Genomic DNA, 20,000 nt, shown 5'->3' on the forward strand with positions numbered 1-20,000 from the left:
GTGTGTGTGTGTGTGTGTGTGTGTGTGTGTGTGTGTGTGTGTGTAATTTTCCTATCTTTCTCTTTTATCTCGCTCTATTTTTTTCCACTTGTCGCTTCCTTTTTTATCAGACCATCAGCTATTCTCTCTCTCTCTCTCTCTCTCTCTCTCTCTCTCTCTCTCTCTCTCTCTCTCTCTCTCTCTCTCTCTCTCTCTCTCTCTCTCTCTCTCTCTCTCTCTCTCTCTCTCAAGACTTGAGAGCCTCTTAACATAAGTTTAATTACATCTTGCCTTATCGCTAGACTGTTCCATTTTTTCTTTCCTTTCTCTCTCTCTCTCTCTCTCTCTCTCTCTCTCTCTCTCTCTCTCTCTCTTCCTTTTTTCTCGTTTTCTCTTTCATTTCGTTCCTTTCAAGCGGTCACTAATTTATTTCATTCCTCCGTTGTGTTTTACCCACTAATCTTCTTTTATCGCTCTGGCTTTTCATTAAATGCTGATTATGTTGCTCCTTGTAATTTAGTCTTTTTACACTTACTCTTCTTCCTTCTTTGCCTTTTAATTACTTGGCGTGTCTCTCATTGCGTGTGTCTGTCTGTCTATCCTTCCGTCTGTCCTTCTGTCTGTCTATCCTTTTACCTGTCTGTCTGTCTATCTGTTTTGTTGACTTGTTTTGGTGTCTGTGTTCCTGTGTCTATTTTTGTCTGTCTTACTTTTTGTGTGTTTACGAGAGAGAGAGAGAGAGAGAGAGAGAGAGAGAGAGAGAGAGAGTGGTTGTTTGACATTTCATCTGTTCAAAATAGGGACTTATCGATATTCACACACACACACACACACACACACACACACACACACACACTCTCTTGTTCACCGGTATTTTTTCATCTCTATAAATTTGGAAACAAAATACAGTTATAACGTGAATTCCCGTCTGCAAGAGAGAGAGAGAGAGAGAGAGAGAGAGAGAGAGAGAGAGAGAGAGAGAGAGAGAGAGAGAGAGAGAGAGAGAGAGAGAGAGAGAGAGAGAGAGAGAGAGAGAGAGAGAGAGAGAGAGAGAGAGAGAGAGAGAGAGAGAGAGAGAGAGAGAGAGAGAGAGAGAGAGAGAGAGAGAGAGAGAGAGAGAGAGAGAGAGAGAGAGAGAGAGAGAGAGAGAGAGAGAGAGAGAGAGAGAGAGAGAGAGAGAGAGAGAGAGAGAGAGAGAGAGAGAGAGAGAGAGAGAGAGAGAGAGAGAGAGAGAGAGAGAGAGAGAGAGAGAGAGAGAGAGAGAGATTAACAAAGTGAGACGAACGTAGAGTAAGAGACAAAGACAAACAAATAGATAAATGAATAGACAGACACACACACACACACACACACACACACACACACACACACACACACACACACACACACACACACACACACACACACACACAACGAGATAGATGCAAACAGAGGCAGCTAGACAATCACATAGACAGACAAATATATGCTTAAGCAGACACGCAGACAAACAAACAAACAGACAGACAGGCCAACAGAGACAGAATAGACTGGTAGACAAACTCACCCACCTCTTTCTCTGTCTCTCTCTCTTCCTCGGTGTGTTAAATTTACACTTTACGTAAAGAAGTTGTATGAAATAGGTCTTCAGAATGGGATCAGCCTACTATATATGCTAATTGATGCCAAACTTTCTCCATTGATGGCTACACTGGTGCACGTGTCTGTGTGTGTGTGTGTGTGTGTGTGTGTGTGTGTGTGTGTGTGTGTGTGTAGGTGGTTTCTGTTTCAGCTTTGCTCCTATAATGGTTACCCTGCCTTTCATCACCTCCTGTTGATACACTATAGATAAAAAGGAAAAATGAATAATAAAGACTTTCTACTTGACTCCCACACATGTCAGAGTTGTTGACCAGGTGAGTTAAGGCACAGGTGTTCCTCCACTCCCTGTAAAACTAGTCAGTGCATGAGTTAGTAAGGTAGGCGTTTCTCAAGACAGAGAGAGAGAGAGAGAGAGAAAAGAAAACGGGAGCTGCAAAACCGGTTCATCAGGCCAGTCCATGAATAAAACATGCCCACCTATTTCCACGCATCCCTCTCGTCCATTAATGTGCTTAATATTCCCATGTCCCTCCTCATGCAACACTCCCTGCCCCGCTGCGGATGTCAAGTGGTCAGTTCACACGCCAATTATGGGATTTTTGCGTATTTTGAATTCTGTTACCTCGTCTATACTACCTTGATATAGTACGCTGAGAGACGCACCATGACACATTCTCTCTCTCTCTCTCTCTCTCTCTCTCTCTCTCTCTCTCTCTCTCTCTCTCTCTCTCTCTCTCTCTCTCTCTCTCTCTCCCCCCCAGCCGGCCACGTGTTCCCAAGGGAGGCTGAGGCTTTGCAGGCTTTGAGCACGGGCCGTGACGAAGCGGCCGCCGTGTGTGTGCGTATTGTGCAGCGGCTCATGTTGTGTGTATTTTATTTTCGAGCTTAGGAAACACACACCGCACCTCCCTGCCGCTCCGTAACTCCCCGCCACTCCCAGCCTCGCCACGCCTCTCGCCAGGTAACGTTGGAATTCTGTAGTTTTTTAGTGGTTTATTTAGGTGATTCTTTTATTAACTGAGGCAACATTTAATCAGTCAGTCAGTCAGTCAGTCAGTCAGGTGTGTTTTTTTTTTTTTTATTATTTGTTGGTGTATTGATGTCTGTTCCGTGTAGCAGTAATTAGCTGTTTGTCGAGGCGCCGTTAAGTCAATTAGTCAGTCAATCAGTCAGTCAATCATGTCTCATTACTGTCAGTGGTAGCGTTTCGTTCTGGCTTGCATGTGGAATAATATATTAATCAATCTTCCTACATTTTCACTTGCTGGAACTTGGGCGAGGCATCTATTGCAGAGGGAAACAATTTAGCTGCACACTCCGCTTCTTTTGGAGCGCTTTGAACACGCATGACGACGATATTCCACTGCCAGAGACTATTAATTATGTTGATCTTGCAGAGGAGGCATGGAGGAGCCAGGTGGAGGAGAGAAAAAACTTAGAGAAGACAAAGGCTTAGGTGGGGAAATGGAACTGAGTGAGATATGAGAAGGCTGGACTAGGAGGAGGAGGAGGAGGAGGAGGAGGAGGAGGAGGAGGAGGAGGAGGAGGAGGAGGAGGAGGAGGAGGAGGAGGAGGAGGAGGAGGAGGAGGAGGAGGAGGAGGTGGCAGTGGCGGAGGTGGCGGAGGAGAAAGAGGAGGAAGCGAAAAGCAGGAGGTTTTGACGACAACATATAAGAACGGCTGACTTCACCTGAGATATTTGAGACAGTGAAGAAAAAAAAAGATTAATTACTGATGCTAAGCGTTTTGTAAATCATCACTGGAATCATAAAAAAAAAAAAAAACAGTCCAGTAGATATAAGTATTTTCGACTACGGACTGATAAAAGTAGCCATTGAGGGGGTAGATAATGGAAAGCGTTAAAGATCCCACCTCAGTATTCACATTTCTGTATTTCCCTCGTGGTTTGAAGTCCAGCAATATAAAAGAGCGGTTTGCAACGAGAATAGAAATCCCCCTCCTGTTTCTAAGTGATTTTAGTTCTGCGAGACAAGCAGTGGCGTGGCGTTTGGTGTCGATTTGTCCACTTTAAAGAACGGTCGGCCTCGTGTATAAATAGAAGACATGAATATAAAGATAGAAAAGTTTCGTGACACTTGAAGCATTGCGTTCATCTTTTCACATTGGCCTGTAGGAAGATAATCAGAGAATAAAAAGATAGATTTATTGTGGCCGTGGAGATTACATTTACTTTATTGTCGATAGCACCATAATTACTAATCCGTCTGATTTATACACACCTTTATTTCATTTTTCTTATTTTTCTTATATTTTTTGCTATCGGGGACATGAATATTACTTTTACTTTATTGTAGGTAGCACTATCATTACTACTCTCTCTCATTTGTATACATCTTTTTTTTCTTATTTTCGTAGGTAGATTGGCGCTGTGTGGGAATTGTTTTTCCTCTCCTAAGTATTGTTCAGCACGGCGTGGCTACTGTCCATAATAGATCAGTACACGCCTCGGGTCAGGATATATGTTCAACGCTGTAATTCGCTACCGTGCTGTCAAGCCGGCCGGAGTGACGAGGCTGGACAAAATAAAGAGCGAATATACCAGTGACACAACACAAAGCAAGACTGAAAAGGCGAAAGTGAAGCGGTTGGGGAGAGTCAGGAAAGGTGAGGAGCGTGTGTTGTGTGTTGGGGAGAGGGGGCGGCGGTGAGGATGCTGGTGATGGATCTTCCTGGCAGAGAACGAGAGAAAGTCTTAAGAGTGTGATGGATGCAGTGGAAGAAGATAGGCCTGTAATGGCGAAAGAGAGAGAGAGAGAGAGAGAGAGAGAGAGAGAGAGAGAGAGAGAGGGAGGGCAGCACTTCTTAAACATTTAGACACTTCGGGGATGTCTTGTTAACCTGAGCAGCACCTTGTCTCACCTTGCTTCTCTCTCTCCCCCTCTCCTCCTTCCCTTTTCTCCCTCTCTCCCTCCCTTTTCTCCCTCTCTCCTCTCTCCTCTCTCCCTTCCCTCGCCTTGTGTCAGGCAATACCCTCACATTTCCCCTACCCTCTTCTCTTCTTCCTTCTTTCCGTTCCCTGTTATTCCCCTCACTCTTCCCTTTACTCGTTCCTTCTTTACTTCTTTATCCTCGTCTTCCTCTTTCACTCATTCCATTCCCTCTTCCCTTCCTTTCACATCCTACTGTCCCACTTCCTCATCCTCCTTTTCCTTTTTCCAGCCTCCTCTCCTTTCCTTCTCTCTTCCTCCTGTGTCCTTTCATCTCTCTCTCTCTCTCTCTCTCTCTCTCTCTCTCTCTCTCTCTCTCTCTCTCTCTCTCTCTCTCTCTCTCTCTCTCTCTCTCTCTCTCTCTCTCTCTCTCTCTCTCTCTCTCTCCCCATCCCTCCCTCAAGCAAGACCTACATTGTTCTGCACCTTCGAGTTATATACAAGACGTGTGCCTTAATATTTTGTTCCCTCCAGCGTGTTCTTTATTTTTTTTTTCATCTGTCCATTGTGTGTGTGTGTGTGTGTGTGTGTGTGTGTGTGTGTGTGTGTGTGTGTGTGTGTGTGTGGGGTGGAGGGGGGGATAAAGGTGGGATGTTCTTCAATGGTTTCCTTTTGAGTTTTTGTTTATCGTTTATTGTTTATATTGAGTGTTTGTCTGTCTGTCTGTCTGTCTGTCTGTCTTTCCTTTTTTATCATTATTATTATTATTATTATTATTATTATTATTATTATTATTATTATTATTATTATTATTATTATTATATACGTTGGTTTGATGGTCTTTATTCATTTATTTGTGGTCATATGAGTATTTTAATTGTTTATCTCTCTCTCTCTCTCTCTCTCTCTCTCTCTCTCTCTCTCTCTCTCTCTCTCTCTCTCTCTCTCTCTCTCTTCGATAAAGGCTTTATAATACACACCCAGGCTCCTTGGATTAGCGTGAGCCTTCATAGCTCAGTGGCTAGAGCGCTGGTCTAGTAAACCAGAGGCCGGGAGTTCGATCCTCCCTGAAGGCAAGAAACACTGTGTGCCTCATTATTTTAACATGGCTTTTGTACGATCAAAGAACGAGAATGGTTTCGATGTTTTAGTTAGCACTGATATCTTGTTATCTTCTACCGCTGTTTTCATAGTAAATACTCTTCCTGATCTTACTAATTGCTTGCCTCTCGGCCTCCCGCGGCTTCGCCTTTCTTGTTTCACCCATATTCTGTCCACCTTCTAATACAAGAGAATTCTTGAATATTCATCCCTTTTCTGGTAAATTCTGGAACACACCTCCTGCTTTTGTATTTTTTTTTCCTTTCCTATGATTTGAATTCTTTCAAGAAAGAGATTTGAAGATATATTTTAATTTTCAACAACCGCCTTTTACTGTTCGGGGAGCAGAGCCTTAGTAAGTCCCTTTTTATCATAATTTTGTTACCTTTACCGTCTTTCACCGTTTCACCGCTCTGTGCCTTCCCCTTCCTTAGATAATAATTCCAGTCTGCGAAACAGTGCAGTGGATGATGGAATTACAGTCTTTATGTAACTATCTTTTTTTTATTTGAATCTTATCTAATGAAATATTCAACATTGAAAATTCGTTTCGGGGATATGACAGTAAGAAAAACACGTATTGTTTTTTTTTTTTTCTCCAATTATTCCAAAAATATTGTTGGTGCATTCCTAGCCAACTTTATTTTTGGAAAGGAGTGAATGGTTGTCCATCCAAAAATATATGTCCGTTAGTTGACTGACAATTGCATTTTGACCTTTTCCCATCTCTGTTTTGATGCCACAACAGTTTTTATTGATATATTTTTTTATGCCCCCAGCACGTCTCCATTCATGTAGATAAAAACGTTCAGTGTGTGTGTGTGTGTGTGTGTGTGTGTGTGTGTGTGTGTGTGTGTGTGTGTGTGTGTGTGTGTGTGTGTGTGTGTGTGTGCACGCGCGCTCGTATTCGTGTGTTGTTATGTAATTAAGTATTGAACTATGCTACAAATATTCCTTTCATAAACTCTCTCTCTCTCTCTCTCTCTCTCTCTCTCTCTCTCTCTCTCTCTCTCTCTCTCTCTCTCTCTCTCTCTCTCTCTCTCTCTCTCTCTCTCTCTCTCACACACACACACTCTCTCTCTCTCTCTCTCTCTCTCTCTCTCTCTCTCTCACACACACACACATATTTGGGTGTCCTCTGGCTGGCTAGCACAAGCCACAGGAGTGAGTAGGTACGGGATGTAAATCGAGGAGTTGTGACCTTGTTGTCCCGGTGTGTGGTGTGTGCCTGGTCTCAGGCCTATCCCAAGATCGCAAATAATGAGCTCTGAGCTCGTTCCGTAGGGTAACGTCTGGCTGTCTCGTCAGAGACTGCAGCAGATCAAACAGTGAAACACACACACACACACACACACACACACACACACACACACACACACACACACACACACACACACACACACACACACACACACACACACACACACTTCTTTGGGCATGTAAACTGACTCACTGAACAAGAATGAATAAAGATGCTCAGTAAGTTTGAGGGACCAACTGTCTTTAGTCGCAATTGGTTTGGGGACCAACTGACTTTGATGATCACCTGTCTAGAGTATCAGTTGACTTGTGGACCAAATTACCTGAGTACCAATCGCTTAGGGACCAACTAACCTGCACCCCGTACGAATGAGAGCTTCAAATCAGTATTTAATGAAGAGGGAGATATCATGGAATCGAACAACCAAGCGACTCGGGAAGGATTAAGGAACACTGTGGTGCATAGACAGAAAATTAGTAAATGACTAGAAAAGGTATGTGTAGGAAAGGCAATGGGGCCAAATGGAGTGTTAGGATGAACACTGAGGGAATATAGAGAACAATTGGTGGAACCAATCTGGGAGGTGATCAACAGCTCTCTAATGACAGGGAAGGTACCAAGGGAATGGAAAAGACCAAATATAGTTCCGATATACAAAGGAGGAAAAAGACTAAGTACTTACCCTAAACTATAAACCAGTGTCAGTGTTGTGGGAAAGATCTGTGAAATTGTAATTAAAGAAAAATTGTTAGAATATCTGGAAGAAAATGAAATAATAAATAATTCCCAATTTGATTTTAGAAAAGGATCATGCATGACAAAATTACTAAGCTTTTATACAAGATTAATAGATGAACTACAAGGGAAAGATGGATTGATTGGCACTGTATATTTGTATATTAAAAAGGCTTTTGATAGATTACCACATAGAAGACTCCTATGGAAAATAGAACACACTGAAGGAATACAAGGAAATATCTTAAAATGGATGACAGACTACTTAACAGATAGGGAAATGAGGAGAATGATAAGAGACACCCCATCAAAATCAAACTAGTGGCGTACCACAGGGTTCAGTGCTGGCACCAATTATGTTCCAAGTATATGTAAATGATATACAAGAGGGTTTGAGTAGCTACATAAATTTGTCTGCAGACAATGATAAACTTTTTAGAGTAATAAGGAACATCGAGGACTGTATGGACTTGCAGAAAAATATTGACAAGATCTGGGAATGGAGCCTAAAGTGGAAAATAGAATGATACCAGAAAATGCTATGTAATGGAAATGGGTAAGAGTAATTGAAGAACTACGTGGTAATATAAAATGGGAGAAGAGATTATAATGAAAAGGAGTGAAGAGAAAGACCTGGGAGTGACTATACAAGAGACACTGACTCAGAAAGACACATACATTACGGCCTGGCCTATAGCGCCTGAAGGTAACTTGAAGAGTATTGGAAGCGCTATTAAGCTTCCACCCATTAATGGCGCAGGCAATTTTATTTATAGTGGTACCCATATTAGGGCCCATATCACCACCCAAGCGCAACCACCTAGAACCTGGGTATCATGGTGACATGTAGGTAACTTAAACCACTCAACAATTGGCAAAGTAACAGGGCGATGCGTGGTGGGATTCAAACCTACACGTGAACATCTGTCCGATCCCACGCTCACCACCATATCCACTATGTCATCGTCTCCCTAATGGGTTATTTGCTTCAACATACAAGGCACTAACTAACATCAGTGGCATTCAATTACATGGATAAGAATATGATAAGAACAAGACTAGAATATGCAGCTGTGGTGTGGTCACCATACAGGCAGAAGGGCATCAGGAAACTAGAAAGAATCCGTAGGACTGCTAAAAAAATGGTGCCAGAAATAAAAGATCTTTCCTATGAAGAAAGACTGAAGGAAATGGAACTACTGACTTTGAAGGATAGACGGAAAAGAGACCTAGTAACAATGTATAAGTTCGTAAACCATATGGAAAAGATAGATAGACAAGACCAGGTATCACTGATGGAGGGTGGAGATAGACGAGCAAGAGGACACCCCAAGAAGATCATGAAAAGTCAAGTGTTTAAGGGACATCAAAATGTTTAGTTTTCCACATAGGACGGTGGACATCTGGGGCGGATTGAGTGAAGAGATTGTAGCAGCAGAAAGTGTGTAGAAATTTAAGGAAAAATCGGATAAAAGTAGATATGGAGGCATCCCTATGAGCCTTATCACTCAAAAGTTTATGCTATATATAAGTGAATAGTTTTGGTTTATAAAGCTTTATGATATTGTTACACCTACTTATATTATTACTATCACTAGAAATATAGAAACAGTATAAATATTATATCTTTGCATCAATATTACTCTTATTACCAAGCTTTCTTTCAAAATAATAAGCTTGTTGCTTGTTGATATGTCATATGTTGCTCGCTGATCGAGACAGTGGCGCCACCTTTCATCACCGCCCACTAAACCGCCAGCCAGTGTTGGTAATTTAAGGATATTACCCTTTCCTTTCCTGGCAACACTGCCGTCAGTATTTCGCTAAGGGTGAAGGAGGTAGATGGGCAGTTCAGCACAGCGTCTCCACAACTTGCTACAGCTTCTAGCTGTAGTGACACGGGAAAGTATTTTTACTATTCTAGTGACATATTAGCATTTCCACACTTTTAGAGGAGGAGGTAGTAGACACCTTCTGAAACAATGATGTACTCCCAGCGAGCTCTAATAGCACTAGTTCTGTTCTGGACCAGTTTGGCCTGACCAGTTCTGGTGTGGATCAGTTCAGGGGGTGCTGTGAACTCGCCATCAAAGCTAGCTGGAGGAAGAGGAGAGGTGTTGGAAGAGGAGGAGGAGCAGGAGCAGGAAGAGGAGAAGGTGGAAAAGTAGATGAGGAGGAGGAGGAGATGATGATGATGATGATGATGAAGAGGAGGAAGAGGAGAAAGAGGAAGAGGAGGAAGAGGAAGAGGAGGAGGAAGAGGAGGAGGAGGAGGAGATGAGGAGGAGGAAGAGGAGATGAGGAAGAGGAAGAGAAAGAGGAAGTGGAGAGGAGGAAGAGATGATGATGATGATGATGAGGAGGAGGAGGAGGAGGAGGAGGAGGAGGAGGAGGAGGAGGAGGAGGAGGAGGAGGAGATGATGATGATGATGATGATGAGGATTAGGAGGAGGAGGAGGAGGAGGAAGAGGAAGAGGAAGAGGAGGAGGAGGAGGACGAGGAGGCGGCGGCGGCCATGAGGCGCCGCCAGACTGTGCGGCACAGGGATGGTAGGAACGAGAGGAGGGCACTCTGCGCCACTCAAGCATTGAGGCAGTGAGTGTCCTGCGTCACTGTGTCTCAATGCCACACTATCAGGTGGAAGGGTTCCTGGAGCTGGCGCTGCAGCAGCCCCGCCAGTTTGCTGAGGCAGGGGCGGCAGCTCGGGTCCTCGCGGGCGCAGCGCTGTCCCAGCCGCCACAGGGGCACAAACCATCAACATGGTTATTCATCTGAATAATCACGCTGCTGGTTCATGGAAACTGTCTGAAGGGACACCCGTGGGGAGGGGTTTTATATTCCGTATCTCGGCCCCTGCTGGTCATGTGACCAATGCCCCGGGGTGGTCAAGTGACCCTAGCCCTGGAATGGTGACGTGACCACATCCCCTCGACGGTTATGGGATCCTACCTAGCCCAGCCCCACAGAGGCAATGCAGACAGTCAACATGGAGGACAAGGAAAGGAAGCAGAGGAAAAGCAAGATGAAAGAGAAAAGCTGAAGAAAGGAAAGAAAGAAGAGAGAGAGAGAGAGAGAGAGAGAGAGAGAGAGAGAGAGAGGTGCCCTACAAACGCATGGACAAATAAACAAAAAACAGACTAACAGGGATACAAAAAGAATACATAAAAGTTATGAAAATGAAATACAATAGTACAACAGAGAGAGAGAGAGAGAGAGAGAGAGAGAGAGAGAGAGAGAGAGAGAGAGAGAGAGATGGGTGTTTACGAAGGGGGTCTATCACGTCCTGTTGTAGTGTGTTGGGGCTATAACAAGTATCATAGTTCATACAACTTGGTCAAACTTTAAGTAAAAAAAAGGCAAAGCAAATGACTTGATGAGATAATATGATCAATTATAACTCTAATCGCATAGGTAACTGCGATTATCTATCTACCTTTTAAAGATTCGAGGAAAAATGTGGACCACTCTCCATTTCTGGGGCCGAACCAGGTGACACGAGCAAGGTCATGGAGTGCGGGATTTTTTCATGCTAATACAGAATGAATTCACAGCACCTGACACACACACACACACACACACACACATACGAGTACACACACACTTACACAGCGAGAATGAACAAAGATGCTCAGTAAGTTTGGGTCTCAATTGCCTTGTGGACCAGATGACCTGAGTACCAATCGCTTAGGGACCAATTCACCTACACCGTGACGGCCTCTTGCAGTTTCCCTCTTTCTTATATTCTTATGTTCCTATTTTCTTCTTTTTTATTGGATTGCTTCGTCTTTATTCTATCCACTTTTCTTTACTATATTCCCATTCCATTCCTCTTCCTTCTCTATTCTGGTTTCTTGTTTATTCCTTCGTTTCACTGTATTTTTCTTCTTTATTCGATATTCTTTTATCATTTCTCCTTTTCTTTCACGTAATATCGCTTTTTCTTTCCTTCTCTCCTTCTTGACTTCCTTTCATCCCTCTTTCCTTCCTTCATTACCTCCAATTCTCCTCCATTTACCTTTTTTTTTAGTTTCATTTCCTACATTTCCTTTCATCTTCCTTTCCATTCTATCTACCTTCATCTTTTCTCTTTCTCCCCTTTCTCTTTCACTTATTCTTTCCCATCTGCCTTTTTTTCATCCCCGTTTTCTTTCCATTATATCTTCATTGGTTATTTCTTCTTCCCCCTTTATCTTTCAGTCATTCCGTCCCATGTGTCTTCTTTTATCTTCCTTCCTTCTTGCCCTCCTGCCATCCTGCCCTCCTGCCCTCCTGCCCTCCTGCCCTCCTGCCTTCCTGCCCTCCTACTTCGCTCAGCCTGCAGAAAAGAGGAAGGAAGAGATAAAAAAAAAAGTTCTTCCATTTGGTGGTTCATAAGAGGAACTGCAACCTTAGCGAAGACGATTATCCTTCCTCTCCCTTCTCCCTTCCTTCTCCTCTCCTTCTCCTTCCTTCTCCTCTCCTTCTCCTTTCTTTCCCCTTACCTCCTTACCGCCTTTTCTCCGTTCCTCGTTCCCTCACTCGTCCCCTAAACCCTTTCAAATCCTATTCGCTCTTCTCCTCCTCCTCCTCCTCCTCCTCCTCCTCCTCCTCCTCCTCCTCCTCCTCCTCCTCCTCCTCCTCCTCCTCCTAATACTGTATTTTCCTTTTACCATTTACTTATTTTTCGTTTTTTGTCACTTGATCTTGTTCTCTCTCTCTCTCTCTCTCTCTCTCTCTCTCTCTCTCTCTCTCTCTCTCTCTCTCTCTCTCTCTCTCTCTCTCTCTCTCTCTCTCTCTCTCTCTCTCTCTCTCTCTCTCTCTCTCTCTCTCTCTCTCTCTCTCTCTCTCTCTCTCTCTCTCTCTCTCTCTCTCTCTACCACCACCACCACCACCACCACCACCAGCGTTTTCTCAGTACAGAATTCCTCGCAAGAACATTGTCGGCTCCTGATCTCTTATTGACGTGTTAAGCCGACCGCCAGGCCTTCCTCACTTTTTCAACATTCTCTTCTTTGTTTTCGTTCTTTCTTCTCTTTCTCGTTTCCTTTGTTCGTTTTCCTCTTCTCGTTTTCGGTTTCCATTTTCTTCTCCTGCTTCATTTCCTCTTTCTTTCTCGCTCTTTTTTTTTTTTTTTTTTTTGACTTCCATCTCCTCTTCTTCGTATTTTCTTCTTTTTTTTAATCCAAGTAGTATTGTATGACTCAAAAAGAAAAAATGCAAATAAAAAGCATTGGATGAGGAAGTTAAAGTCTTAGACCAAAGTTATTTACAGTAAATCTTTGTTGCAATAAAGCCTTGTTTTCTGGATATTCATTTCTCTCTCTCTCTCTCTCTCTCTCTCTCTCTCTCTCTCTCTCTCTCTCTCTCTCTCTCTCTCTCTCTCTCTCTCTCTCTCTCCATTTATTTTTTTGTACTAAGACTCTAGGATCATCATGGCAGGAGATGGAATACAGCAAACACTTAACTTAATCTATTTTAATTTATTTTACCCGCAAAGAACATAAACAAACATAAACGAAAGATACATATGATAAGTTTTTTTTTTTTATGAGCGCAAGAAAAAAAAAAAAAAAAAAAGACGCCTTGAATACTAGACACAGAAAATAATCTAAACCCCACAACGAAAGAACAAAAATTTAACCCAACAATAAACCACAAACATAAACAATCTCTGAAGTGGTTATGCAAAAAAAAAAATTAAAAGAAAAAGAGAAAAAGAAAACACACACACACACACACACACACACACACACACACACACACGCACCAGCACTTCAACAAACCACGAGTGAGTATATTATTAAAAGGAATAAAACACACACACGCAAAAAAAAAAGAAGAAAAATAGAGAAAGTAAAATAAAAAGGAAAGGAATAAAAGCACATAAACCTATTACCTTTTCCCCTGTGGCCATTACTCGTCGCCGGGGGTCAGACGTGAGCTGGCCGTGGCAGTGAAGGGCTGAGGGGTAGGAAGAGGACTTGGCGGTGGTGGTGGTGGTGGTGGTGGTGGTGGTGGTTGGAGCCGTCAGCTGTTAACGATACACTGTCAGGTGAGTGTCATTCAATTAACGCGCACACCTGCACGCCCCTACAGGTGAAGGTGAGCGAGTGGCGTTAGTTCATTATCGGCCGAGATCATTCTATTGTGCACAGGATTTGCCCGGAAGCTTGCAATTAAAAAAAAAGGAAAAAAGACAACTATAGGGCAGGTTTAAATACTCTTTATTCTTTTTCCCTCTTTTGTTTCGTTTTTGATTAATGTTCGTAGAGTTTGTGTGTGTGTCATATTCTGTCACGTATTTCTCTCTCTCTCTCTCTCTCTCTCTCTCTCTCTCTCTCTCTCTCTCTCTCTCTCTCAACAATATCAGAGGCCTTCTAATAGTTTTTCTTGTCTTTTTTTTATTTATTTATTGTTGTTCAGTTCAGAATTAATGGTGAGAAAAATTTGCATCTTACATTTTGCTGCATTCACAATTTTCTCGTGCTAACATGTTATCTTTTTTTGTGTTTCTTTTCTTTCTTTTTTTTATATCCGTGAGTGTCGCTTTATTTATTATTTATTTTTTTTTTTTTTGTTCAAAGTGCAAGAAAATTACATCATGCATTTAACTTAATGGAACCTGTCTCATTCCCTCCCCCCCACGTGCGTCCCCACTCACCCATTTACCCACCTACCCACCTACCACTTGCTTTTTAACTTACAGAGCGAAATGTTTCCTTCCTTTTCCTTTCTTGTCGTCCATTCCAATGTTATCCTTATCCCCGCAGAATCACAGCCAGCAGCAGCAAAATAACTCCTTTCCAGACATTTTTCCCTCCCTTCTTTACGATATTTATTCCAGGATCAAGTATAGGAGGAAATAAAAACATAATAACTTCCTCTAATATTTTCTTATCGCTGCGCTTCACTAGTAAAGATCACAAGAAAGACAGAGGAAGAAAGGAGAAAATACATCATAGACTCATCTGAACCAAGAAAGAAAATAAAAAGGTTCCTTGATGGTCTCCTCTCGTTTTCTCTAGTGGGTTCACCGGAAGAGAGTTCTGGCGACTGATAGGAAAGACATGGTGGTGGTGGTGGTGGTGGTGGTGGTGGTGGTGGTGGTGGTGGTGGTGGTGGTGAAGAGGTGAAGGAGAATGTAAGTAGCGAACAGTAGAGAGAAGAGAAGTTTTTGAAAGATGCAATTAGGTTAGGTTAGGTGGAAAGGAAGGCGTAGAAGTGGTGGTGGTGGTGGTGGTGGTGGTGATGGTGAAAGCGAGGTTAAGGTTATTAGGAAAAGCAAGGAAGAAATAGGGAAATTGAGAGCTGTAGTATGGATAGGTAAGAGAGAGAGAATGGGATAAAGGATGAAAGATAAGGAATAGGGAAGGATAAAAGGAAGAGAAGAAGAGGAGTGATGATATGAATGAAAAATGAAGAACGTAAAATATGAAGATTACACATGCATAAAGAAGGTTAATAAAAAAAAAAGAAGGAAGGATCATAAAGGGAAGAATAACGAAGGGATGGAGTTATAAATGAAAAAGGAGAGAATAAACATGCGTGAAGAATGACTGAAGGCAGATAAGAGGGGATAAAAAGAGGATAAATGTAAGAGGAAGAAAAAGGAAGGGAATGAAAGTTTAACAATGAGGACAAAGGGTAAAGATGTAAGAAGACGTAAAGGAGAAGAAGGAAGTGAAGAAGGCAATGAAGGAAGAGGAAGCGGAAGTTCATAGTGACGGAGGAAAGGGAGGGAGGGAGGGAGGGAGGGAGGGAGGAAGGGAGGGAAGAATAAAAAGATATGGAGTGGTTGGGAGGGAGAGGAGGGGAACATGACGTGACTGAAGTAGTGAAGTAATAGTAGTGGTTTCTCTCTCTCTCTCTCTCTCTCTCTCTCTCTCTCTCTCTCTCTCTCTCTCTCTCTCTCTCTCTCTCTCTCTCTCTCTCTCTCTCTCTCTCTCTCTCTCTATCTATCTATCTATCTATCATGGAAGTGTATATGTTTATGAGAAATCTATGTAAGAAAAACCACACACAGTGTACACATGACACACACACACACACACACACACACACACACACACACACACACACACACACACACACACACACACACACACACACACACACACACACACACACCTGGCAGTGGACAATCAGTATTACCGTGGGCAGCAGGAGGACAAGAGAAGCTGTACCAAAATAAAACCAAAAGAGATAGATGGTCTGTTGCAAAATGTCCCTCCTCTTCTTGCAGCTTAAGTGGGTCGTGGCGGCGGCGGGTCCTGCAGGCTTCGGAGAATGGAATCGCAAAAGAGTATTAAATTCTTTTTCAGGGGGTGGAGGGATTTTCCGCGTCTTTCATTCGTTTGATCTTGAGGTGAGGCGAGGCACGGGGCGGGATGGGACGGGACGGGACGGGACGGTGTGGTGCGGTGCGGGGTGAAGAGGGCCGAGGTGGGGATAGTTTGTGGGGAAGGGAAATGGAAATATTGTTGGTGTTGGTGATTTTGTGTTGCTTGGATGCATAAGTTATGTTGTGGTAGTGTTGTTACAGGTTGATACTTTTGTTCTTTCGTCTTCATTTTTGTTCTTTAATCCATAACCACTTCCAGACATTACTATTTCTGGTTTCTGGTTCACTTGCAAATGTTACTCTGGCTGGACATTGCAAAATCTACCCCTTTTTTCCATTCCTTATCTTTCTGGTAGACGCTTATTAAAAAATCATCTTACAGTGTACCTAGTGGTGTGAATTGCTCCATGTCGCAGTGAAAGGAGTGAGAGAAACATCAACCCTTACTTTCATGGTTGTGTGGGAGGGGAAGAGGTTGTCAGTGTGTGTGGAGAATATGTATTGGTCGCATGAAGGGTGTTTATGTTGAAGGTTAAATAAAATGTGTTTTTTTTTCATTAATAATTCAATATATACATAATTAATATAGGTGTGAGAAGTGTATTGGTTGGATGCGTGGCTAATGTTACGGTATTGATGTAAAAAGTTAAGCTGCATATCATCTTTATCTTGAGAGAGAGAGAGAGAGAGAGAGAGAGAGAGACACACACACACACACACACACACACACACACACACACACACACACACACACACACACACACCACGACTTTTTAATGTTGATTAGACAAAGCAAAATTTTAACAAAGCTCCTTCTTCTTCCCCTCGCCTTTACTGTCTTTCATTGCTTGCTTCAGATTAGACGCCATTCTTAGCTCATCGCAGAGACCCTCGTTATGGTTCCTGCCCGTCCTACTGAGAGGGAAACATTATCAAGGTGGCGAAATGTGCGTTGATGACATGAACGGGTAATGTAATCGTGTTTGGGTACTCAGGTAAAGCAACATCTAGATCATCTCGGCTTGTAAGGAAAAGAAAAGATAGCGTTGGTTTTCTTTTACTGCCAATCAAGCAAAGGACTCTCTCTCTCTCTCTCTCTCTCTCTCTCTCTCTCTCTCTCTCTCTCTCTCTCTCTCTCTCTCTCTCTCCCTCATCACTTTTTCCCATTTCCTTTTCTACATTCTTACTTTAGACAAAACACCGTAGCTCACCACACACAGTCTCTCCAGAGCCAACAAGTCTGGTGTTTTTTTCTACCTTTATGTTCATTTCTCTCTATTAGTGGAGGGTTTTTAAAGAGGAAAAACAACAGCTGCCCAATAAACACCCGCTGCGTCATTCATTTCGATCAGGCTAAGCGCGTGTCAACTTCCATCAATAAATGAAAATAAATAATTGTATATACGTATGACTATCAACTTTATTGTTTTTTTCTCTTCCAATTAGGTGATATTGTCTTGTCCATTGAACCCGTTTGGAAATTATTAACAATTCCCGGCGAGTGTCCATATACGTACAGCCAGGCGGGAATTTATTAAACTGACCTGGCCTTGGACGGCAGGGCGCGCCATTTTGCTCGTTTATCATTTGCCTCAGCAGCAGTTTTTACCGTAGACTTAATTTAGATAAGGGGAGGGAGGCGAGGCGTCCCGTCCCTGCCTACCTCCTGCCTACCTCCTGCCTACCATCCTGCCTACCATCCTGCCTCCCTCCCGCCTCCCTCCTGCATGGCCGCCAGCACACCAGCCTTAAATGGCCTCACACACCCACGTCACGTCATGAAGCGGAGGCAGTCATGAAATTGTTGCTTTTTGAGTTACGAGTATACCATCGCCTGCTGCTGCTGCTCCTACTGCTACTGCTACTGCTACTGCTCCTACTGCTACTGCTACTGCTACTGCTCCTACTACTGTTACTGCTCCTACTACTCCTACGCTACTACTACTACTACTACTGTTCTCATTCGTTCACTAAGCTTAATATTATCTTCCAGTTCTGTATCTTATTGAACATATTGTATACTGCGGTATGTGTATGTTGTTATTTTGATATTCTAATAGTTTTTTTTTTTTTTTTTGTAGTAATGATTTGTGAAATTGAAAACTATGTACTACTACTGCTATTGCTACCGCTACCGCTACTGTTACTGCTACTGTTACTGCTACCGCTACTGTTACTACTACTACTACTACTGTTACTGCTTCTACTACTACTACTACTACTACTACTACTACTACTACTACTACTACACTACTACTACTACTACTACTACTACTACTACTACTACTACTACTACTACTACTACTACTACTACTACTACTACTACTACTACTACTACTTCACTATTGAGCGTCACAGACTCTCTTAAATCCCAAAGCATCGTGCTGAGAGAGAGAGAGAGAGAGAGAGAGAGAGAGAGAGAGAGAGAGAGAGAGAGAGAGAGATTTCGGTTTTCCCTCCAATAACTGTTCCAACTCGCAGTGGTAATCGAACCTGGAATCACACGAACTGAACCTAAAGCATTCCAGTATTCCGGTATTCCAGGACAATCGACCATCGGAAAGAGAGAGAGAGAGAGAGAGAGAGAGAGAGAGAGAGAGAGAGAAGTATTATTTGTCCTGTATTTGTGATTCCCATAGTTTCTCTTTCCTCCTCCTTTGCTTCTTCACGCATCGTTATTTTCTCTTCCTTTTCTCTCCCTTTCCTCCACTCTCCTCTCTCCATCCCTCCACTGCCTTTCTTCCTTTCCTCCACATTAACCGCTACCTTCTGCTCCTCTCACTCCTTCATTTCTTTCTTAACCTCCTCCTCCTCCTCCTCCTCCTCCTCCTCCTCCTCCTCCTCCTCCTCCTCTATACCTCATACCTGTCCATATATATATACACTTGTCTTGTCTCCTACCAGTTCAGTTATCAGTATCTCTCTCTCTCTCTCTCTCTCTCTCTCTCTCTCTCTCTCTCTCTCTCTCTCTCTCTCTCCGGTAGTTTGTTTATTGTCCTTTTCCGATGTGTTTGTCTGTTTGTTTGTTCCATTTGCTGCCTCTTGTTCTCACGTGTGTTTGTTGGTGATTGACTGCGTACTGGGTTTACGGTCTCTCTCTCTCTCTCTCTCTCTCTCTCTCTCTCTCTCTTTTTTTTTTTTTTTTTTTATTTAAACAAAACTTTATACAAAGGAACATGTACCCAAAGGCGCACTGTCGTGTGCTACCTATTCTAAGGGTACTACAATCTATTTCTCTACAATATTTACAAGACTTAAAAATAGATAATATACAAGATGGTCAGCATGTAAATGGAGCACTATTCGTTTCACTTCACTAGCACTATTCACGCACTGCACTACACTGAGTGTCACGTCACAAAGAGTGTCAGAGGAGTTGGCAGTGTCTGTCTCCACTTATGTGCCATCAGTTTGACACTGTGTGTGTTCATCTCCTGGACGTGAGGCACCGCGGCCGTGAACAAGTTCCACATCCTGGAGACGCGTCCTGCGAAGGTGCGTTGATGCTGACACCCGTGGGATCGCGGCACCTCTACGGCGTCACCACCATTGAGCACCGTTCTCGTGCTCCGTGCGGTGACTCTTAGAGGATGACGCAGCCCTGCCAGATGTGGCACTCTTTGCACCTGTGCCTTATGGAACACTACGATCGCCGCCACGTCTCTGCGGTGTTCCAGTGAATCAAGGGGACGCTCAGGCTCTGGGTGAGGTGGTAGTGCAGCATCTACTAGCCGTATGGCGCGGCGTTGGATGCTGTCCAGTCTCCTTCTGTGTGTGGCGGCACAGGACATCCAGGAGAGAGCTGCGTATTCAAGGTGGGGCCGCACCTGTGCCTTGTACAGCAGCAGTCTCCCCTTCCTGTCGAGGAAACTGGCGATCCTTCTGAGAGCGGAGATCCTGTGAGAGGCTTTCTTGGCAATGGTTTTGACATGCCTGTCAAACCTCAGCCCTCGATCCACCTCCACTCCAAGTATCTTGACGTCATCTTGGAGTGGGAGAGCAGCAGCGCCAAAGACAACTTTCCTGCCATTGCTGCCATGGCGGCTGGGGACCGAGAGACAACCATTGCTTGTGTCTTCTCCGGCGCGAATGTCACTTGCCAGCGAGCACCCCACTCCTTTATCACTCGTAGCTG

The 20,000-nt window shown here is 43.4% G+C and overlaps 1 protein-coding gene and 1 non-coding gene across 2 annotated transcripts in view; both read left to right on the forward strand.

Annotated features, from left to right (window-relative positions):
* LOC123499641 (cGMP-dependent protein kinase, isozyme 1-like) overlaps positions 1–20,000 on the forward strand; it is a 300,599-nt gene that overhangs the window by 15,056 nt on the left and 265,543 nt on the right. The gene's annotated exons all lie outside the window — the stretch shown is intronic.
* On the forward strand, positions 5,452–5,524 carry Trnat-agu. The gene has a single exon. It is a non-coding gene; the product is annotated as a tRNA-Thr (tRNA).

This window comes from Portunus trituberculatus, chromosome 50 (assembly GCF_017591435.1).
Source record: "Portunus trituberculatus isolate SZX2019 chromosome 50, ASM1759143v1, whole genome shotgun sequence".
NCBI classification, from domain to species: domain Eukaryota; kingdom Metazoa; phylum Arthropoda; class Malacostraca; order Decapoda; family Portunidae; genus Portunus; species Portunus trituberculatus.